General features: G+C 40.1%; 1 protein-coding gene across 3 annotated transcripts in view; it reads right to left on the bottom strand.

The window, feature by feature from the left end:
• The window catches only part of LRRC30 (leucine rich repeat containing 30), a 55,090-nt gene that overhangs the window by 5,025 nt on the left and 25,634 nt on the right, over positions 1-24,431 (bottom strand). The window contains exons 8-9 of one of the 3 annotated variants that reach the window (XR_015704536.1): positions 6,248-6,440; positions 1,911-2,089 (exon numbers count right to left, since the gene is read on the bottom strand). The gene's annotated coding sequence lies outside the window, so the exon portion shown is untranslated. Of the gene's footprint in view, positions 1-1,910; positions 2,090-6,247; positions 6,441-24,340; positions 24,424-24,431 lie in introns of those variants that run through there. The other 2 variants (XR_015704526.1, XR_015704537.1) reach the window with 2 other exon arrangements.

Below are 24,431 nucleotides of genomic sequence, written 5' to 3'. Positions count from 1 at the left end.
AGCTCCAGTTTCTGCCTCTTGTTGGTTGTTGCGATGTTGATGGCCGGTCACTGTATATTCATGGCATATGGGAAGCAATGGGCCACCTTCCCCATTACCTGACTGTCTCTGAGCAAACCACTGCTTAGCAAAACTCTTCTCTGTCTTGCCAGGGGTCGTTAGCAAATGCATTCCTGGTGCTTTTCTAGATGGTTAGTAATGGAACAATTCAGCCTCAGCCCTGAGATGCCTTTTTGATAACAGATTTGGCAAAACGAATGCATTTCCACAAGAAATCTACAATGTGGTCTGAGTCCATAAACATTTTGTTGGAAAACTCTGACCAGAGCTACCTAAAAAATAGAAATATCCCAATGTAGTTGCCTTTCCAGTCTTACCTTTCCCCTGTCCTTCCACATATGCATTGCAACACACTCTCTAAGTATGTGACAGATACTATTTTCCTTTGGTTCCTTGTCTCAGTCAAGGCATTTGAAAGAAGGTCACTCAGTGGATAAATATTCAGTGCATCTTTCTTATCCAGCCCTTCAGTGAATAACCCTGTGTGTTAGTTGGTCTGTCTGAACCCTGAATACTCCATAGAATTATTACTTTCTGAATACGTTAACTTATTTTAAAAATTATTTTAATTAAGGCAAAGAAATTTTTTTTTCCTTTAATCTCTTTGTCAATGGCTGAGCTCAGTAACAAAAATATTTGCTGCCTCCCACTCCCAAAAATCAAGCTTCTGGCATAAAAAAAATAGAAAAGTTAAAAGCAACTGGAAACCTGGATCTGATAATAGACAATTTTCAGTGTAGCTGTCACTGCTGGTAATACGTTAATCCTTTTGTAAACACTCCCACACCTCTCCATAATGTACATAAATGAATACCACGTATAGTAGATAATCACAAATGTTGTAACCATGACAGTTTTATTCGTGCTAATGATACTATTTTATACACTCACAAAACACATGGCAAGCAGGTTAATACTTTTCAAGTGGCTGAATCTTTCTCGTTTGACAGGGCTATACTTGTCCTGAATTTCCAGAAGGATTTATTTCAGTTTTGGTCTCCCACCTCCAGGGCAACCACTTAGAAGTGCCCTGGAGGGGCTCAGTATTTAGCAGCAGATCAGCCTTTCTAAGGACAGCTCCTCCAAGGTAACTCACTTCACAGAAGTCAATGCATAACACATACATAGCACTGCCAACAGCATAAGAACAGCTGTGGCACTATTCAGCTGAAACGGGGAGAAAGGATGCATTTAAGGAGACACAATACATTTCTCCGCTTGACTTGGCATAACCTGATGCGATTTTCCTTTCAATTTGCTGCAGTCCCACATGTAAGTCAAACGGAGCAGTAACACATGTATCTGCAGCAGCTGTAACAGTAAACTTGCTTGGACATTGCTGGTTTGTTGGGGGGTTTTGTCTGGTTGGTTGGGTTTGTTTTTTTTTTTAATGTGCAAATTTTGCTATGACTTCAGGATAGTGACATCATTTATTTCATTTTTAATAGGGTATATTTTGACCTGATGATGTGTTGCCCTTATGGTTTGACTGTTGTGTGTTTACTAGAACAGCAGTAATATTTTCCCATTCTTAGTAAACTGAGGGCAAATCAGAAAAGAAGGTAGGATTTTGAAGGTTATAAAAACTTGTTGCTGCATGCCATCTTTTTACTGCTAGCATTCTTGATGCCCCTAAACCCTCTGGCTGCACTACCCACTCTCAGTTTGAAGATACAGTAGAAAGTCTCATCTTTCAGTCTGAAACAGTATTAGTCTTTTCCATTGCAAAAGCGATCTGGAAGAATAAAACCATTACAAAAATCAGTTCACTAGGGTTAAGTGAGTGTCACTCAGCTTTTAAATACCACATTGTGAAATTCCCATAAAGGAGGGGAGGAGGGGGAATTTTGTTCTTTCAATGTTGCAAAAGCCATGTTCCTGCTCTAGGAACGAGCAGTCCACTGGGAAGAGGCAGCTGCTGAGGAGCTCCAAGATGGTCACAGTCAGCAACCAGCACTCAAGAGCTGTTGCTGGAAATCCTAGAAATCTTGCTGGCTTTACCAATTAGGCAAGGATCTCAAACCTGCTCCTGGAAACAAACAAAAAAACCCTTAAATCATTTATGTCCACAGACTGAAAAAAAAAAAGGGGGGGAAATAAAGCCTTGCATACTGTCCTGGCATGCTTAGTATGAACAGAGCACAAAGCACGCAGCCTGTGCTGAGCAATTCTGCCGTTCTTTTGGGTACCTGCAGAAATGGCTGAGAGCATCCTTCTCCTCCTCAGCCATCTCCCTCTTAAGCGTTCTGCAAACAAGAGTCTGCATTGTTGCTAATGGTATATGATTTCTCATACCTTTTAACTCTCCCACGGTGAGAATGGGGACAACCTCTAGAGACAGCAGTAAGAGTTTCTGAAATGTGGGTGATAAAGATGCTGAAGTCTGCAGATGTAAATGGTTTTGAATGAGGGAAACTGAAAACAAAACCAGTATCAGCAGAGGATACCTTTGGAGTTCTGCAATTCTTATGCTTTGTGAGGGAGAAGAAAGCAGAAAGTTTATTTTATGCAAAATCAGAAAAAAGCTTTAGGCTTTTGCTTTTAAAAAAGTAAACCATATTATTATTATATAGTTAAAAGCTGAAAATAATAGCTTGCGAGAAGTTTTTTTTTCCTCCAAAACAGCAAAAATGAACTAAAATTAAAATCCCTCTGTATCCAAAACCAAAAGGTTTGAATAGACTAGTAAGACTAAATGGAAAGTAGTTTTGCACTAAACCGAGAAAATGAATCATTTTACAATTCAGCATATATGAGGGCAATTGCAAGAAACAAAAAATACATGAGAGAGAGAGAGAACAAGAGAGAAGTGTGAGCACACATGCACATATATGGGTGCATGCCTGTGTGTGTGCTTGCAGAATGAATTAGAAATTCATTAAAAAATGCAATATACAATTGACCCTATTGCTGCGATCTCAATAGATAAGGCAGGTGGACAGGAGTTGTCAGCTGTTATGGGAAAATATTTCCTCTGGAAACATTTTAGCTGCCTCTACTGAGTGCCTTTCCCTCCACAAATACCTCATGTTCCATTTTAGTAAGGAGGGAACTTTTTTCTTATTTTTGTTGGAAAGCACTGAAATGTACTTCGGCATACGCTGTTTTAAGGATTAGAGCTTAAAGAAAATAATAACTATATCTTACTCAGTAGCATTAGCACTGCTACTGTTACTGCTATGTTTCTGCTAGACAGATGTTTTGGTCAAATGTAATGCAGAAGTAAGTTTGCTTTTTATAAATCATAAAGATGGCAGAAACACTTCCATGGAATTCCTGCTAGAACTGTAGAGGTAAAATAACAACCACCACCAAACCAAAGAAAAAAGAGCCCAAAGAAATTCAGGTTTTGCTGGCATATGAGAAAGCCTAACTGAAGTAAACTGGCAATATTGGGGTCGACACCATTTAACATGCCCTGAATGAAGTCCATCACCATCCTGATAGATGAACAAAACCAGCACGCTCATGCTTAGAGCTAAATTAAGGTGAGACATAAGTGCACTGAAGGACACAGTTGACACTCACACAAGGCTGCACAAGCAGGAGAAATGGGCTGACAGGAGCCTCCTGAAGTCCAAAGGCAAATTCAAAATCCTTCCCCTAAGATGGGGTAATCCTATGCTGTAGCACAGGCTAGGGACTGGTGGAAAGGCAGCTCTGCAGAAAAGGGTTTGAGGCCTTAGTGAACAACAAATTGCACAGGAGTCAGCAACGCACCCTTGCAGCAATGGAGGTGGACCTCTTGTTGGGCTGCTTTAGCACAGGCATAGCCAGCAAGCTGAGAAACGTGATTATCCCCCTCTATATGGTACTGGAGAGGCTGCACATGAAATACTGTACTCAGTTTAGGGCCACCCAGTCCAAGAGAGACATGGACAAGCTGGACCAAGTTCAGTGGAGGGCCATCAAGGTGGCTGGCAGCTGGAGGACATGACACATGAGGAAAGGGAGCTGCGGTTGCTTTGTTTGCAGAAGAGAAATTCAAGGGGAGAGCTAACTACCTTCCACTGCCTAAGGAGGAGTTATAGAGAAGGAAAACCAAACCCTTCTCAGAGGCACAAAGTGAAATACAATAACAAGTTGCATCCAGGGAAATTCGGATTAGATATAAAAAAAGTTTTTCTTTACAGCAAAAGTGTTTAAGTCCTGGAGCCAAGAAAGTTTGTGGAAACTCCACCACTGGGGAGTTTAAAGCTTGACAGGTAAAGGCCCTGAGCAACCCTGATCTGACTTTGAAATCACTTCTGCTTTGTAGCAGGAGGTTGGACTGGTTGACCTCCAAAAGTCCCTTCTGATATAACCTTGCCATGATCCTATGCTTCTTTGAACTGATTTATTCCAAGGGACATTTAACTGTCCAGGATGAAAGAAAAGCAAAAGTTTACAAAATCCTATAAAACTGAGCAGAACTAATTAGAATTAGAAAACTGTTTCTATATCACTGCCCTAAACTCCTGATTCATATCCATATAGCTAATTTGGCTAATGCAAGCACTCCGAAGAGTAGTAGGTAATGATCCAGATCCAGAAAGGAAGTTTAAGGCAACAGTATGGAGTGGGTCAGTCCAGACACCAGGAGGCAGGGGACATCTGTGTTTTCTGCCCTGTCAGTCTCTGGAGATTGATTAAATGCTGGGTCTGAGTGCAGCTTTGCATCCTGACAGTTTGGTTTGGGGCATGGAAACTTTGAGCCTTAATTCCATCTTACTCTTTGAAATACAGTGAGGAGCTGCCTGTAGGCTCTCAGTGGAGTAAGCATGTGGATCTGGGATATGAGAAGAGAGACGCCTATGCCAGGAGACAGAGCAGAGTTTTGTGAGCAGAGCTGTGCCTTAGGTCTGCAGTCCTTGAGACAGGAAAAGTGGATAGAGAGCACTCATATTCCTCTCTTCTCACAGGGTTTACAGCCTGCCACCATCTGAAAGTGGGTATGGACAGTCTTTCTTTCAGAAAGAGCTAGACAAGGCAGAGAACACTTATCTATTGTCTCTTTATACATTAGCATAGAGGTTAGTGAGCTCTTTGTGGAAGCAGAAGATGTTTTCTCAAAAGCAATACCCTCCCTGCCACCCCCAAGCTTGGAGAGTGTCTCATGTCTTAGGACTTGCCCTAATTGTCAGTCTACAGCTTTGTGAGGGGGGAAGGGAGGGAAAGGGAGGCATTCCCAACTCTGCTGTGAGAGCTCTTCAACTGCTGAGAAAACAATTTTTTTTGAAAGGGAGAGGGAGGAAATTTGATTTGGTCACATCTCAGAGGCTTATGTTTTGCAATTAGACATACACACTTCTAATAAAGGCTGGCTCTGTGGTCCTTACCAGTTTTTGACTGGGTAATTACTTACTTGAAGACATATATGCAAGCCAGAGAGCATCAGAGATGTGTTTTACTTTTAAGCAGCATGTCCACAGAAACCAGCACCCCCAAACTCAAGTACACAGGGAGCAGTAAGCAGATCCAGCAACCCCACCCTTGCATGATCCTATGGCACCTTCACCTTCTACATTTATATGAGGGGCAAGAGGAGGAGGTCATTCATTTCATGGGTACAACCAAATATTTTCTTCAGGGGTGCTTCTTGAAGTGCGTTCCCCAGTGCAGGGCACAAGTGAAATTGCAGCAAAGACTGAACATGTGAGTAGTGACTGGGCTACAGAAAAGGGGTGGGAATAATAGCTCCTGATATTCCCTAGTAAATATGTGCTTGAGTGGTTTTGCTGGTAAACTGCTGTCTGTACTAATGAGTAGTTCAGTGTTGTGTGGTTGTCCTCTGTTTTGGCAGTGGCAGCATAAACCAGAGCTACTTCCGTCTCATGAAATGGGAGGTTTAGCTATGGAAGTCTCTAGATAAGGAGCTCCAGTGTGATTTAGTTCTTTTATGTTGACTAAATTATACTCTGATTCCACTTTATCTACTAGACAGTGTATTTATTATGTAGCAAACTGAACAGAGAAATATTGTCTCTCTTACCAGACACTTGATCTACTAATGCCCTATGACCTCAATAATAAATTATTTCAGGTTTGTGATGCCAAATATACGCTTGCTCTGACGACACAAATAATATTGCGTAAACTGCAGTGGCCTTGTGCAACATTACTAAATATTTTGCGTGCCTGTTAGAAATTCAGAAGTATTTCTTGATTCAAGAAAACTCAGAATCGAAACTGATAACAATGAACTTACCTGCAATAGGTGTTTTTTCTAAAAGAAGATGGTCCAAGATGGTTGCTTAAGAGATGGGAGCAAAATCCATGCAGTCTTAAATTTGCATTTTCATGAAAGTATGTCCTTACTTCCAGACTTCTATCAAATCTTCTTATGTTCTTCAAAACATGATGTACCACATCTTTTCCTCTGCAGAGGTGAAGCCCTGAGCCTATAAAATGAGGCAGAATGTGGGTTAAGATAAGCAAGGATATATTTTTAAAACCTCCTTCACCAATGGGCTTCAAGCTCTAACTTGCCCCAGTTACTCTGACAGCTTCAATCAACCTGGAAGTTTATTATTTCTTTTCAGTTTATAAAAGCTACATTCACTTTATAAAGCAGAAGATAATCCTTGTGAGTTAAGATAAATTCATAGACAGTGCTCACTTTAGTTCTAATTCTAATTACAATCTGCATGTTTATTATGGAAAATGCAAGTTGTATGATTTAATCTTTCATATTGCCAACACTGACCATATTATTTCTGTATTATAAGTTTGCCTTTCACATATATAGCAATATAAAAAGGATTATTAACTTAAATCCTGTATTACAAACACTGATCCATACAGTGAAGCAATTACATGACAGCAGTTAAATACATAGGGGCATAGAGCTCTTCCCACCACAATCAATAGCAATTTAGCCATTAACTTAAATGAAAGCAAGATTAGGTCTGTATTCTAAAAGAGGTAAAATGCATTTTTATAGCTACAGTTAATGACAATGTCAAAGTAAAAATAATGAGTCAAATCATTCATTGTCTACAACTGCCACTGCTATCTAAAAAAACTCACCCAAATCATAATTCCTTACTGCTAATGGCATTTATATCATCAATCAGAACATTTACAACATCTGGAAAAGGTAATAATTGCTTCAGCTTGAATCTAAACTTCAGCTTGCGTTGAAGTCCAAATAGCAATCAGCAGGAGCTCACCTTCATCAGATCTGAGACATGAAAACTCCGCAAGCTGCTGGGACTTGTGCCTACCAGCTCCCCATGTGTGAGGAGCTTCATGCGGTAGATGGGCTCTGAAAGTACCAGTTGTCATTAGCCAGAGCTGCCTGTCTACACAACCTAGAGTTCTCACTAGTTCTCCTTAAAAAGAGATTATGCTGCTCCCTTTCCATTCGTACCCCTAAGGCTGAAAGCTCTTACTTTGAAAATTAGAAACCAAGGTTCAACTCTCTCCTCTGCTGTGACCCTAATAAAGGAGTGATTGGCCTAGCTTATAAACTAGCTCATAACTAATCTGGGGTGCAATGTCCCTTTCCCCTTGCTGTTGAAGGAATACCATCACACACAAAAAGAAATGAGAAGATGAAAAGTGAGCACAGAAGAGCCCACCTGTACGTGCAGAAGCACATACATAGTCACCTAGAAGTGAGGTGAGGAAACCTACATAAGAGGTTTCTTGCTAATGGCTCTTACAGGTGCGTGAAACTCTTGTTCAAGATCAAATGTCTTCACCAACAAGTGCTAAGGCTTTCCAGCTTTGTTTCTCCTTAGCTATTCTGTGCAATCAGCTTAAATTGAGCATGTAGCAGGATTCTCTGTGAGATGAAAAATGAAAGTTTGATTTTCTCAGGCTACAGCAGAGAAATGAACTTGTGTTTCTCATAGCCAGTGCTCTGACTTCTGCATGGTGTTATACTGTCTGATCACAGCAGGGCTTTCGACAATTTGAATATGGATTTCTGGCTCCATCTCTATCTGAAGTAAACCTGTGCAACTTTTCTCTTAAATTATTTGTAAAACCAGGGACTAAAACCTGATAGCTAGAATGGTAGCTGTAGGTCTAAACAAAGGCTGGGAACTAGGAAACATAAACAAGACTTGGCAGAATTGGGAGTTAAACCCTGGCTTCCAACTCTGTACAAATTCCCAGAGGCTGTTAGGCATTTTGTATTTTTGCAGAACATTGCCTGTCTTTGTAGTGCAGGACATGAGGCACTCTATTCAGCCAATATGAAGAAAATGTGGCAAAATCCAGTGTACCTAAGAGGAATGAAAATATCAATGTTTTCTGCTCCAAGGAAAAGCTTGAGATTAAATAAGAACCAAACCGACCTTTTCCTGTCTTTGAAACCAAACGTTAGCAAGAGGTTTTTTGATGTTTGAAAATGCTTCTTTTATTCTTTTCTTATGGACATTGCTGAAGAAACGAGTGGGTGGTGATGTATTCAAAGCATGTCTTGTCATGTCTAATTGGCTATATAAAGAAATTAAATAGCCTCCTTCTTCAAAAATATATAGCACATTAATAAGAAATTATTATTTTATTGATAGAGCTGACTATTGGCTATGAGGAAAAAAAAAAAATTGTTCTTGAAGCTAATCAAGAACTGAATTTTCCAAAACGTTACAGAGAACAATTGTCAGTCAGCTGTCTAAAGCATCCTTCAATCAATTCATTTACTAGAAACAATAACATTATGACAAAATATTGTCAAAGAATATAGTTTGAAAAAACGTGCCTGTGACTTTATTTTATAACTGTCCGTGATTTGTCTTGGGCTTCTTTAATCTCACAAATGGAGAATATTCTCTTATGATAAAGTTCTAGCCAATTGACATTATCTCTTAATTATTTTTGTAACATATTCATTGCAGAATTTGCTCAAGTAAGAAGTTATTGTTTAATTTCCATGATGGATGTGCTCATTTCATGAGTATTAGATTAGTGGAGAGTATACAATTTGTATTAACATGCATATGTCATTAAATAATACATTGTTTTCCAGCTGTCTTCAAACAAAAGCAAGCCTATGAGATACTGATTTGCTTTTGCAACATGTACTCATGTGGATAGTTCCAGTTAATATTCATGTGAGTAAGGATTACATAATTCAATCTACAGTTTTTGCATTTATTTTGCTTTGTTTTGCCTGATTTTTCTTTCGTGTTCATTCTCCTAGAAAACACGCACTCACAATTTTTTCTTGAGATTGCTTTCATAGTAAGATTAATTTTTATGTTAAATGCATCCAGAAACAAACCAAAAGGGCAACACTTCTTGCCTGAAGAGGATGAATGTTTCTGTGCTGTAAGGAACAATCCTGCGCTTCTAGGAAAACTGAAGGGAGGACCTAACCATAGGTCTTTCATTCTTTAAATCCCTTAATGTCAATTAACAAACAAAAGGGCGGAACATTCACAGGGTGACAAAAGGGCACCACAGACTTTTAAGATTTCACGCCGAATGAGCAGTTCCTATACTTTCCATTGTCCTGGCAGCCACGAAGCCCCTGCACCCACAGTCATGGGCGTTTCTGACTCAGCCAGTCCATTGCTCCCATGTACATCCCCAATGATTATGTTTTATCATTCTTGCCTTAAGGCTGATTTAGATTTATAATTCTGGAATACATGTGGGTTTCAGAGGGACACAAAAATCTGTCTGTCTTAAATTGCTGGGGCTCAAATATGCTTCTAGCTCAAAGCTACGAGGCAAAAGTAATGAGGAAGGTAGTACATTCAGTAATCCTTGTGCCTCCAGATCTAGACTGAGATATGCTGAATTTCACTGCATCACCCTTCAAGAAACTCAGGCCAAAAAGGGACTCCGCAAAAGGATGATGGACAGCAAGGTTTGTCTCAAAATGGCAGCAGTACCTGATTATGGTTTTCCTCAAGGAAAAGGGAAGGTGGGAAGAACTCCTGACTTCCACAGCGTAGACATAACTTTAGTTACCAAAACAGGATTTAGTGCCTAATTTCAGAACTATGACTGTGAACTCGGGACTCAACAGTCACTTAATCCTGGTGGCGCCTTTACCAAGTACCTCCTGTTTGACCCAAAGTGCTGGGAAGCTGGGGTCCAAAGAAGAGCAATGCCTCAGCCACCTAAGGGCACCCTAACTTCCATGATCTCAAGTCAGGCTTGCTTTGATATTGTATAGTCCATGAAAGTCACTTTTCTTTCTCTACTATTCCACCACTCCCACAGGAAGAGGCAAAAATAGGTATGAACTATCTCAGCCCGGAGGGAATGTTTCCTACTTCTCAGACAAATACAAAGTATGTGCCAGCACCCACACCTCAAGTTCCTCCCATGTCCTAGAGAAAAATAGTGATTCATGTCCAGCTCAAGCAAAGAAGAAATGTGGGTTGCTGCCCTGGGACAAGGTTCCTACCTGGGGCACAGCAGATCTTGCCTGCAACTTCGGTTCAGGCACCAGGACCTGAGCTAGGGGGTGCAATCCAGACAACCCTCTGTGCCCAGGGTTTCCTATTAACTGTACTAGGCAGCTCCCGTTCCCCTTGTAGGACACTCACTTCCCTGATCTGAAACATCAAAACCTTTTTTTGCAGAAATGGTGTCAAATGGTGGAGTTCAGTTTCCACAAAGATGGCCAGGCACCTCAGGGTTACACATTTTGTCACCAAGCTTATGCTTTTTAACAGAGCAGAGTCCCCTTTGGGTCAGCATTTGCCAGGATACACATAAAGCAGTTGCAATTCCTCAGTTATTTTTTTAATGAGTAAATCTCTGATAAGTTTCCAGTTGCCTTGATGCCGGTTGATTTTAGTGGAAGCTTTCAGGAGCTTTCAGGATAGGACTGCATTAAAAAGCCAGCTCATGCATATGCAGCTAGTGGTAAATAAACAAGTATCTCTCTAATTAAAACACATCTAGGAAAGTCTAAACTAATTTAACATCTAAATGACTGATGATAAAGGGGTAAGGGAAACCCAGATATATTAGCCTTTTAAAAAATGTTTTGGCATAAGAATTATAAAATGAACAGAGATAAGCATCAAGGCATCTAGCATGAAAAACCAAATGAAAAAAAATCGCTGAGACAAAGTTATGGGAAGAGATAAAAGTCCGTGTGCACTGCAAGTGAAACGACATGCCAGAAACGTGCTCAGCTTCCCCAACATGTTATTAACATCTGAGGAAAACACTACTGAAATGTTACAAACTAATTAAATTGGGCATACAAGGGAACCAATGGGAATAAATTATTATGCAAATGCATGGTTTTCCCTACATAAAGCGACTGCTAGAAATCGGTGTGGTATTAAGCAAGGAGTGGGGTGGATGCGGGCTGCCCAGGAGACGATGCTCGCACCGAGGGACCCCGGCACTGTAGCATTGTGTTCGGGCGTGGATGGACCTGATCACAGAAAATGGGGTAAAATCCCACAGAAGGAGGGAGGGTAGAAGGAAAATTGTACATGGGACTTCCTACAAAGGGAAAAAGAAACTGATGCAGGACTGCTAAAGCAACAGTGCCATCTGCCGCGTACTCCCCTGTGGAAGCAAGCTGATTTTAATTGTCTCCTGCTCTGCTGCAGCAATGGCAGCAAATCTGAGAGCCTCCATGTAGCACTGAGCTGAGGAGAGCAGGATGAAACCCAGACTTTCCTCCGGCCCAGCCTTTGTATCCAAATGTGTCTACAAGCCTCCTGAAAAAACATTTCTGGACTGTCCTTATTAGAGACATTGCCCATTAAAAAAAAAATGTTTTCTCTTTCTTGGCATAGCAGGACCCTGTGCTCAGGCACACAGTGAAGGATCAGTCCACTATAAAGCAGTCTGTCAGCAAGACATACATCATGAATGTGCAAGCAATCAAACAGCTGCTGTCCAATCTCTTTTCTATGATGTATTTCTGTCACCTTGTAAAAGGGCTTTCTGTTACTTGTGCAAATCTGTTGTCGGTTTCAATCCATATGCACAGTTCTTTTCACAGCAATTATAACAGAAAACTCCAATCAATATTATGAATTTTTGTAATGTCTTTCATCAGTAGCTCTCAAAACTCATTTCTAAAGATTGAACCTGACAGAACTCATAAAATACAGGTGTAGCCACTCTGTGCACAATTCTGGTGGATTTAATTCCATAACCCACACATCCATGTTTATGCATCTAATATTTTTAGCCTCTATTCAAACACCCTTACTTATTTGAACAGTTCCCCAAAAACGTGTCCAGAACATGGTAGGAATGGAATTTTGATAAGGTGATTCCCTGTCATAGCATCATAGAATCATACAATGTTTTGGGTTGGAAGGGACCTTTAAAGTTTATCTAGTCCAACCTCCCCTACCACGGGCAGGGACATCTTCAACTAGATCAGGTTGCTCAGAGCCCCATCCAACCTGACCTTGAATGTTTCCAGGGATGGGGCATCTACCACCACCTCTCTGGGGAACCTGTTCCTGTGTTTCACCACTCTCATTGTAAAAAAAATTCCTTCTTTATATCTAGTCTAAATCTACCCTCTTTTAGTTTAAAACCATTACCCATTGTCCTATTGCTACAGGCCCTATTAAAATGTCTGTCCCCAAAAGTCTGGCCTATGACTTCCCTCTGGATGCTCAACTTACTCCTTAAGGACATTTTGCAGGATGGATAGTCTAACACTGTTAGCCCAGGGGGTGTTATATTTAATAGGTCCCATTAAAAAAATTCCCCATACTAGGACATCCCTCTTTAAAAATATTTATAGGCAAAAGGTTATTCTTAACATACTCCAGCATCTACTCATTTTCCTTGTTAGACCATTGCTCAAACACCTATTCTTTTTACACATGTGCTACAGAATCCCTGCGATTTGTCTGCTGTGGGTGTTAAACTTTGGTTTTCTCTTAATCTGCAGATTTCCAAGCTGTCCTCTATGTCCTTTGCTGCTGTTCCTAGACTCATTAACAACGCGTGGAGGCGAGGCTTTTGGAACTAGACAGTGTGGGATTCTGGGCAACAGATGCTCTGTGGTAGTGCAGAGATGTTTCATATTGCAGACCTGATCTTTGCAATCAAGGGTATAAATTTGAAATTCAGAAAGCGATAAAACTTGTGATGAAGTGTTTGCTATGAAGAGAGCTGAACTCCAAGAACTGGAGTCAGCTCCTGCATGGGTTCAAAATATGAATCCCGATCTCTACTGGTAATGAATGAATGCACACTCCATCACTAAAGTACCTGAATCACTGCCTCAGCACACATAGGCTGCATCAAGGATGCATTTCTTGTGACTTTCTTTCTGTCTCTTTTTTGGCTTCTTGGAACTTTATATGATTACTTTAGATTGGAATAGCTATAAGATCTGGAGGCTTCACATTAATTATTAACCTCAGTATCTGACTCCTATATTTTAAGATCTACAGCTCTGAAAGAGGAGACACTGCTGGCAGTATCTACCTTGGGAGGGTTGAAATTTATTATAAATCAAACTAATCTATACTGTCTCCTGCTCAGGAAATTGAATTCTGGGAGTTTGTGAGAGTCAACTCAGAGTTGACTGAGACTCCTAATTCACGTAGATGAAGGACATTTGCATTGAGATAAGAAAAATCTGTTGATCTGATTCTCATTACAAATCGAATTTAGTCATTCTGGAATTCAATCTACCATATTTAAGTTAGTTAGTGGGACTTTCCGAAATGGAGAGTGGAGTCTTTGTTCTTTAAAAATAGATGCAACAAGATTATCTGTTAAAAATAAGAGATACTCATTTTGTGCATATTTAGCCAACAGATACTTATAATCAAAGAGTGATAACAAGTTGCCATTATTTGGTTATGGGCCTCTGCTGGCTGAGGTCCCACAGTGGCGAATTTTGAGAGAGTTCTTTGTACTCGTGAGCTTAATCAAAAACAAGACTCAGCTCTGTATTTTCCTCCACAAAGTCAAGGGACTAAACTCATCAAAGTCATAGGGTTAAATTTAGCTCAATGTGTCTTTGTTAAAATGTTTATAACGTAAATGGTGGCTATTCACAAAGGAAGTAACAGAGAGTCTGTAGATGGATTTGTTTCTTTGTCACCTCACTGAGCAGCTGGAAGGTATCTCCAAAAAGAAATATAATATATGTCTTCTTGTGAGTCTGAAAAATACTCCCACCCTCCTATTGTGTAAACTCTTGCCTGCCCATTTCCAAGAAGATGATGGGCATCTTTGTGCCATGCTTATTAGCTACAGTTAAGAACACAATTAAAAGCTCATAGAGGCAAGTTATTCTAGCTAGCGCAATAAAAACTAAATAAATAAAGTGATGGATGTTCCTTCTGAAGTCAGAAGATTCAGCATTTGCTCTGCCTTACACCTGCTGAGGGAAAGTAGCTGAGCTTCAGTGAGGCCTCTGCTGGAAATGGCAGCCATGGGAACTGTCTCAGGGAAGTGAGGAATCGCTGTAACCCCTGCCAGAGATGGCCGTGCCCGATCTCAGGCGTCTTTGTCACAGCAAATGCCTGCAGGGATCCACTTCGCCTAGAAACAGCTTTCTGCTGCCAGCAGCCCTCTACTTGGGATGAAGGTATCTCATGCTGATGTTAAGCGAACGAAACCTTTTGAAGCAACTGGATCCTGATGCCACAGGCATGCTCTGTGTTAGAAGCAGACTGAGGGAACTCAGACGAGGGTTGGGGGGGATGTATTAAGCCGTTAGCAGTATCTCCATGCTCTGGCTAAACCTGTGTGAGTGCTGCTCCAGCTACTCCAGCTGCTGAGCTGTTTTGTCAGCAATGAGTTAAATTCTTAGCGCAGACAAGGCTGAAGAGGTGAGCATTTCTTGATTTCCAGCTTTGCAAACACCTTTGACCAGCATCTCAAAGTATGACAGCCTGAGAGCATATTAATGAGCAGCTACTTCCCAACAGCAACTGTTATATCAGCATTTTTTCTCCCTGTGTTGATTCCTGCCGCTATCCTGAGTGGTGACACAGAGGTGCATGAGCAGCTCAAAGATGACTGCAGCAGCGTAGGTATCTAAAACAGCCAGGAGGGCTTGGGATACAGAAGCATATATCCTAACCTTGGAATGACAGCTCTCTTTCATCTGGAGATGGGGCTATGAATATAGCATTTACTTTTATACCATCAAATAGAAATGATAACATAATGGACCAGCAATTGTGCTGTTATTCTGCAGCTACGAAAGCACATAAACTGAAAGGCCAGGGGAATGATTCTTTTGCAGTTAGCCTTAATTCCTCTGCAGATACAGAAGTATAATGGGAAGCCAGAAATGGACTTCTACAATGCCCTATTTAACCTATGGGAATCTTTCACTAGAGGAAGGGGGGAGCACACTGTGTCAGAAATTATATACAGTGCTGTTGATATATGAGACAGGAGATAATAAGCCTTTCAGGGATTCCTAAATGTATTACTTATTAATTTAGGAGGTACCCTGGGTGCAACTTATGAGGTGGTACTAATTTAGAAGGTATCATGAGTAACTCTGCTTGCTGGAGGGATGAAATGTAAATCCCATTGTTCAACAGGGAAAACGAAAATGCTCCTTCCATTAAGTCTGTGATCTGTCCTTCACTTGCCATGGGGAATAGCATAATTTAGAAAGCTGCCTTCTAGGATGTTGAACAATCATGTCTCATCAGTGAGATCTCTAGATTAAAAATGTGAACATTTTTACATTACTGGAGGGATTATTATATCTTGCTTAATATTTCATATATTTGACATCAAACTACCAAGTAACGAGTATAATGTATTAAAATGCCCTTCTAGTCATATTATTTGCCTGCTTTTATGTAATAATACTCTAACTGCATTTGTTCACTGATACTGTACAGTGGTTTGATTTATGTTTCGTAGTGTCAGGCTGAGAAGGGACTTTAAAACTGATTGTCATAGTCATTTCAGATTGTCGTGGTTTAACCCCAGCTGGCAACTAAGCACCACACAGCCGCTCGCTCACTCCCCCCACCCCAGTGGGATGGGGGAGAGAATTGGAAGGGTGAAAGTCAGAAAACTCGTGGGTTAAGGTAAGAACAGTTTAATATTGAAGTAAAATGAAATAGAATAGTAGTAGTAGTAGTAATAATAATAAAATAATAATATACAAAGCAAGTGATACACTATACAAGCTTACCACCCACCGACTGATGCCCAGCCTGTTCCCAAGCAGCGATCGCTGCCCCCCGGCTAGCTCCCCCCAGTTTATATACTGAGCATGATGTCATACGGTATGGAATAGCCCTTTGGCCAGCCTGGGTCAGCTGTCCTGGCTGTGCCCCCTCCCAGCTTCTTGTGCACCTGGCAGAGCATGGGAAGCTGAAAAGTCCTTGACTGGTGTAAGCACTACTTAGCAACAACTAAAACATCAGTGTGTTATCAACATTATTCTCATCCTAAATCCAAAACACATCACTATATCAGCTACTAGGAAGAAAAAATCAACTCTATCCCAGCTGAAACCAGGACACAGATCTATCTCTGAGTTTCTATGGATCCTGAAACAGGAGGTTCTCCTCAGAGGCAGATGAGTTTTTGTATCCTTCCCTTAAATGCAAAACTGATGCAGCACCACCTTCCATGGAGCTGGATGTACCTTCAGGCACCCAGCAGTAAGCAACAACATTATTTTCAGCCAGAACTAGTAGATAAGTTATACTATTATGCTGTTACCATATCTTATAGCATGACAACGACCTGTGTACACTGAGTCCAGCCCTCTTCGCTTCTGCAAGCCTACAGTTCCCACTGTACTCAATGGGAGGTGAGGCTTGTAGAAGCAGTTCCCTTGGTCCTGCTTTGCTGGGGTGAGTACCCCATACAAGGAGAGCCCCCCCCCAAAAAATTGCCTGACAGTCACGGCAGGGCAGTCCTGAGCTTCACACCACACATACACATCAGCTAGGTCAGTCCAAACCAAGCAAGTAAATTGGTGCTACTTTACTGGATCGTGTTGTCTTCCCTTTCTTTATCCGATCTTTTTTCCTTCTGTCCTGAACCTAAAGGGAATACATCTCTGTGAACAGCATAATTGTTACCGCTCTCTGTAATTGTGGCTATGCATCGTTGCTCTAGCCTCAGACTGCAGCTTCCCTTTTAAAGGACTGACACCAAAGAGTAGGAGTGTATTACACACTGGTGAAAGGGAGTGAGGCCAGCATATTTTTACAGCAGAAATGGAGAACTAGACATAAATCTCACTGTCTGCAGCACATGGCAAAATATGGGGCTAGACAAGAGAATCTGTTCCTGCTTTTATATGTTTCTAAATCATTCTGTAGCAACATAACAACCAGGGGGACCAAAATATCTCACTTCCAAAATACAGGTAACAGAGGCAGTGAATTTATGTGGAGCTTCACTGGGAACAGGAGGGGACCTCTGGAGAATAAGTCAGATGAAGAGAGGACTTCTTGTTTGTTCACAGTTGTGCATAGATGCTTTCCTATGTCTTTAACACTTACAATAGCCCTTCAGTAGTTGGTTAACATAAATGTCCACCTAGAATTGTATTGGAGACAGAGGATTTATGAGCTACAGGGGTACAGAAACATGCCACTAAGGGCAGAGTATATTCTGCTCTTCAGGCTAGTTACTGCTTCCTGAGGCTTGTTCCCCATTTTTCACTTAGTCTATTTGTTGGGGGTTTTTTTCTTCTTTTTTTTTTTTTTTTTGTTATCCCCCTGTGTAGTTGATGAAGACAGGCCTCTGCTAACGATTAACTTGTTTTGGAGGGCAAATTCAGAAAAGAAGGGTTGAACTGGCATCAGTCAAGCAGTCAACTTTAATTAAAAATGTCAAAACTCGTTAATAAGAAACAAAGAGGCAAAACACAAAAAAGGAAGGAGAGTGGGCAGCAACAGAAAAGAGAGAACATAATAAAACAAGGAGGAAGGACAAATGAAAAGAAAAAGGCAATGGAATTAATGGGAAAATGCAGATAGCTAGTATAGAAAAAACTGTACATCAGCTGTCCTGGCTTCTTACTAAAGTGACTAGATGTCTAGCCTCTAAAGTGGCAATTTTTTCCCCCTTGCCCCCCTTATGTTTATTATTTATCTGATATTTTAAAATATACTGTTACCAGTATGAACTGCGGCAAGACAAATGTGGGGTATTTCTGCTGTGTATTTGTTGTTGAATATGCACACAAGCCTAGGTCCTCCTCAGAATAGCCAACCGCTGGTTTGAGGAGTACAAGAGAGAGGGGGGACTGTTGCAGAAATCCCAGTTTGGTGACTCATCACCCTGGCAACACCAGCAAGAGAAAAGCGATGCTTATCTTTATCCAAATCTAGACTGTGCTAAATTGATGTAAATGTGAAAATTACTTACTGAGAAGAGCTATTATCTTCACGGATAAGTCTTGAAATGTCACTGCTTTGCAACATATTAGCCTGGCTAAAGAACATTAAATAGCCTCTCTAATGGACACCTGATACACCAGAGAGAATTCTGTGTCCCTGGTGAATTTCCACATCCTCCCCTAAGGCTAGTCCTTATGAGGATTTGGACATGCTGGATGAATTTTCTCACCCATACACTCTAATGTCTTCATGCCAGTCCAAGGAAGATGAAACATCTTCACTGCTGTAAATTCATAACTTTGAGCCAAATGAGAAATAAATCAAATCTATCCCAGATAGGGGCTTTGCGAAACTGAAAACTTACCAAGTCTAAGAGCATTCATTTGCTTTTTGTTCTCCAAGCCCTGGTGGATCATTTAGACCAGAGCAACCTCTGGTCCTCCAAGCAGGACTAGAAAATGTAGTACCTGAAGTCTGTGAGACACTGGCTTTATGATTTCACACGGTGTAAGAAGAGGCTATTAAGACTCATAGTAAAGACTGTTATATTAACTTACCCAAATAAAATATGGAGATTGAAGGGGAGGGTTAAAACCTATACATCAGCTTTTGATAAACAACCAACTACTAAAGTTCTTCTGAAGTTAAACTAAATTTTGAACCAGCTGTGCTTCATCCCCTGTCTCTAGGAGCAGCCCAGACAATTGGGTGTGAAAATTCTCTAAACTTTTCCATTTGAGCCTTCTACAAACATACGGGCCAAACTGAACTCCAAAAGTATTGTTTGGTGTCAGATCTATAAATGTTCTTAGATGGATCAGACTGTGTAGAATTTAACTTCTTTTCTTCTTTGATGGGCTAAAGAATGCATTTCAAATAGTTCACTGCAAAAGCTACTAAACTTTTAGTAACTAACAAAAACTGAATGTATCTGCTTGTATGATTATTGGTCAATAAAAAAAAGACCGAATCCAAATTCTTCCATATTTTAAATCCCCACATTGCTTAATAGAAGTCCCAATGAACTTTGTGATATCTAACACTAAAAAACACCCAGAAAAACTAATGTACAAGAAATTCAAAAGCAACATAATTTACCATGTGTTTTAAGTCCTGTTTTGATGCTAAATTACCAGCATTTTATTTGCAGTGGAATATGCTACTTTTCAGTCAGATTACGTGTATTCCTCAGATGCTACATTGCAAAACATTGTAAAAACCTCCCAAATACCTCCAAACATATGCATACACAAATGCGCACACATACGTGCTCAGAGGGATTATTTTTTTAATTAATTGAATTCAAGGTTAGTATCTTTGTAACTTCATTTGTATGTGGACAGAACACACAAACACCACATTGCAATCTATTCTTTACAGTGTTATTTTCCAACTGGAAAGAGAAGGTGTGTGTGCTGAAAGATATACAGGACCCTTGTGCACAAAAAATGGCTATGGAAAGCCATTATCTTAACCAAGTCACACTCGACTGAATGAATTTCCCAAATGAAGGTTTTTATTCTTCTGGATTCTTCAGCTCTCCCATCAATGCCATTCACAGGGCACTATATTACTCTATGCCAGAGAGACTTGTCTGCTTACACAGGCAAACAATTTAGGAACCACTAATAGCCTCTGTTGTCCCCTATAGGGAAAATATGTATACATGCATGGACCAATACAAAACCCCATATACAGATAGAGAGACTTCCATTATGTTTTCAAAAACAAAAAGGACAAAGAACAAGCAAGGAAAGTATAATGCAAATAACTTTGTTTTCTAGATGGAAGCAATTTTTTACTGTAAAACTTTGCTGTTACAAACTTGGAAATTTCTTTTAGCTGATTTTGGAATGACATTTCTAAAAACTGCAATGACTTCTTTTAAATGTGTCCTGCTTACCCCTGTTTTGAGGTGGAGCATTTTAATGGCTAGGGAGAAATTATTTTCTTGCCATTGAAAGCATTTGGCACAGGGCATTGTAAGTGTGTTGGTGTTTCTCTGATGTATCTTCCAACCCTTCTCAGCAAGTCTGAATGTTATACTATACTGAGGGACAGTGCTTTGTCGTGTGCATACATGCTGCAGAGGCAAGGCCAGGCAAAGGAAGGTATTTGTACCCTACAGCTTCACTGACCTTACTTCAGATGCCTAAATTAGGCTGCAGATGTCCTGGGGCTCTCTTTGGCCAGCAGGGAGAGACCCCGGGACAACACGGGGCACTTCAGCAGCAATCCTTTCCCAGTGCCTCCCAGGAGTAAGGCATCCATCTCTCTCCATCAACCATGGACACAGTGTCTGGAGGCTAACCACTGCCTGAAACCTCTAAGGCAGGTGCATAAAGTTGGTGTCGTGAGCACGACACCTTTTTTGGGTAGGTTACCCATTTCATCACTGGTCGTTGTGGAGCCTGCCAGCCTCCCCCGTCCTGCCCTCCTTGCATGGCAGGTGAGAGATTGGACCCTTAATACATTTTTATGCCCACCCGGACCTGGCAACATTGGCTTTGCAGGAGAGGAAAAGCGATTTGTTGCTTTTGTGAATACGCACATGACGCAAAGGGAGAGCGGGAAGAAAATGGAGAAACATATATTTCCCTCAAAGAGCTGTATCAAAGAAGAAAAAAGAAATATTTTTTTTTTTAATGTCTGGGAAGTGGAAATTAAAAACAGGCTATCCATCAATGAATTTACGGTGTCTGAAACTCCTCTGAGTCCTAGGAAAACATAAAGCTCTGCCCTTTGGCCATCTTTTCCATCTGCCTGGGTAAGCTCACTTTCTGAGGCAGCACAATTTGCAGTGACCTTTTCTGAAGCTGTTGCTACACTTCCTGCTTCGCTGGAAACCACCTTTTTAGCCATGCATGGCGTGACTCCACATACATTGGAGGATAAATTTCAGGTTTTGTCACTAAACCCTGCAAAGCAACTCCATGTGGTAGGCGGCCATACCATTGGTACTGCTGGGCTGCAAAAGACAGTGCTGAGGGATGGTTTTTGAGGGCTTGTTGGCTCTTGTTGCACCACAGATAAATGCATGGAATCAATGGGGGCTGGGGATGAAAAAAGAATTTAAAACTAATAATGTCAGCAGTCTACTTTTCTCTGGATTGCTGGGAGGGAGAAAAACATTTCGTACGTAATTTCCACTTTTAAAAAATCTTTATATGAATTTGATTTCCTCTTGGAATATTCAGGGTGTTCAGATAACCTAATACATTTCTAAGGAGAGCTGTTTCACTGTTTCTTTTTTCATCTTTTGTAATTATTCTGCCTCTTACTAGTACAGAGGAAGGATTATGCAATTTTATAAAAGGATTTTCAGATTTACTCAACATATGAGTATTAAAGTGTACTTCTGTCCCAATATATCTAAAGCTTCATACCCATTTAAATGCCTACTGAGTTTTTAAATTTTGTTTTTGCCATATATAAAATGGTAAATGTATATATTCTCACATAAATGCTGGCCCTTCTACAGTCAGCAGAAGTTTTCCTTTGGCTGTAACTGTTTCAGGATTTCAGCTCCCACAAGTGTGGACTGCAGAAACACATGTGACATAATAATATGCTTATTTTCTTAATATTTTAGAAATTGTTATATATTGTTATTTTTACAGAATTTTTTTCTTACATATTAATTATACTTAACAGAACTGTGCAAGGCAGTCTGAAACACTCCTTGAATCACTTAAGAGCTGCTGCCTGAAGGTTGTGCAGCAAATTTGCCCCTGGAATTTGGTGAAACCATGCTGACCAGATGATTAATTCATTTCCTTTGCTTTCTTTCTTTATCTCTCTTTATTTACCTTTATTTATCTCTCATGTAATGAAGAACTTTGAGGCTTCTTTTTTTCTTTGGTTAAGGAAATAAGCTGAAGTATCAATGATTTTTCTATTTGTGGAAATTATATGCTGTGATATGTTTTTTCAAGTAATATGCTGGCCTAGCAAAGTAAAGAATGTGTTCAAATCTCTCCAGGATCAATGCAATACTTTTTAGATGCATCCTCCTTCACTTAAATGATGACTGTAAAGTTCTTAAAAATATTAACTGAAAGATATGGTTTCCTGAAGCTACAGAATAGTAATAAGAAATGAATTAATTTACATCCTAAAAAGTTTAAACTGCAGAATGCATATTCTTATATTAAAAATGCCTAGAAACTGTTTCTGAGTTTGAGAAAAAAAGAAGAATTCTGATGAAAATGAAGAAAAGTATGGAGAAAATATTGGCAAGTTGGAAAAAAAAAGTTGACCTATTTTTTGACCAAAATAATAATCATAAAATCTTTATTCTGAATTTCAAGGGCTTTCAGCTGGAATCTGAAAAAATCTGTTTTGAAATGCCACCCTGGTACATCTTGGAAATTGGTCTTTGTAGGTTGTTGCTGCCTCGCTCACATAACAGGCCAGTGTTCCTGGCCAGATTACATGCCCATGAGTGCCCCACGGGGCTGCTGGGACATTGCAATGGATTTTGGGAAGTCGCTGGTCTCAAGCAGCATGAGGAAGTTTGCCCATGTGGCAGGTTTGGCCAGTAGCCCCAGAGCAGTAGGTACAACACATTTCAGCTTTAACTTCCAGAGAGGTTACAGCAACATTTCAGATTAAAATGTGTTCCTTTCAGTCAAAGGTTGAAGTCACTAACTTTGGTTAGGCCAAGAGCCTGAAACCTTCCAGTTTTCAAAGGCTTTGCTTGTGGACTAGACTTTAAACTTTTCACAGAATGCAGCTTTCTTTTCAAATTAAAATAAAAATAGATGGAATCTGTTTACCTCACCAAATGTACCACCAGTGTATTTGATGATAGCTGGGAAAAAATTGTATAGCCCTGTTGTATATTACATTTATCCCCACCGTTTGACCCCTATGTTCTTTCTACTTCATTCTTGTGCTTTGCTCTTTGTTTTGTCCACATCAAGAATTTTTCTAAGGTCTTTGAGAGCTTCTCTGAGCGATAGCCATAGAAAAGTCACCCTGCCAAGAGACAATCCTTTCCCACAAGTGGATCCCACTTTTTCCATTCCTTTGAAGAACACCACCACCAATAACAACAAAAATAATAGACACATCAAAAGTTATGCTGCTGTGAGCCTTAGGATGAGAAAACTTCAGTGAGTACTAGAAACAAGTGTAACATTCCACATATAGTTCTCTGAAAGATTATATGTCAAAATCGTATTGTTTAATACACACATAGAAGTGGTACTGTCGTCATATATTACGAGATATGACTACAGTTCCTACAGCGTTTCAGCTCCTTTTTTCCCCTGTCATCTGTACAGCTAATATCAGATGACAATGCTGAGATCCACTGATTCTTTGCTAATGCCCTGCTCAAATCTAGGGCCAGCATGTGACATCATGCTTTCTATCTCCCTCCTGCGCCTCTTGCTTACTTTCTCTGTCGTGCTCCCTCTCAGATGCAAATACATACATCTTTATTTGCCTCTCATGCATATTTCTATACGTTAACAGTGCTATATACAGTCTTCTTTTTACACGAAGAATTCAGAACACTACCTTTAGTCATGTGAGATCATTTTCTGTATCTCTGAGAAAGCTATTTATAAGGGTTTTGATTGAGGAATGAAACACTAAAGCAGCTCAGTAGAAATTATCTTCTTAATGGTAGAATCTGAATTATACATTAAAGTACCATTTATTCAATGAATTTTATTATTCTGTTTAAAAAGGCAGAGACTTTTATGTGTTTCGTATGCTTACAAAGGTTTATTAGCTTGAGTAAAAGGTTATTATTATTCAATTGAATAATTGAATTTTAAATTATTGGTATTGCACTTCGTGTTATAACTGCTTTTCCAGATGCATTTGATTATGTCAAATTTGCCTTTTAATCCCCTGCCTGGAGACCATTTTCTTGAATCATTCACTGTTGCTCACCCTCCGCAGTGGTATCCTAATGAACACACACAGTCCAGTCTCACATCTTCCATGTAAATTACTGTGCATACCTCTTCTAATCAGATCACATTGGAGGCTATCTGGTGTCATATAATCCTGGATACTGATATGTGGAAAATCTTTTCAGGTGATTAATGTCATAGGCATCTAATTTTCCTGCGAAGCACTGTTGTGGGACTGCAGTGTTTATGTGAACGCCACTCTTCGGGA

This window comes from Nipponia nippon, unplaced genomic scaffold (genome assembly GCF_047370975.1).
Source record: "Nipponia nippon isolate SJK-2023a ecotype South Korea unplaced genomic scaffold, ASM4737097v1 scaffold_1, whole genome shotgun sequence".
Classification (NCBI taxonomy): Eukaryota; Metazoa; Chordata; class Aves; order Pelecaniformes; family Threskiornithidae; genus Nipponia; species Nipponia nippon.
Note: the sequence above shows the minus strand (reverse complement) of the source record. Positions and strands in the feature narration are given on the sequence as shown.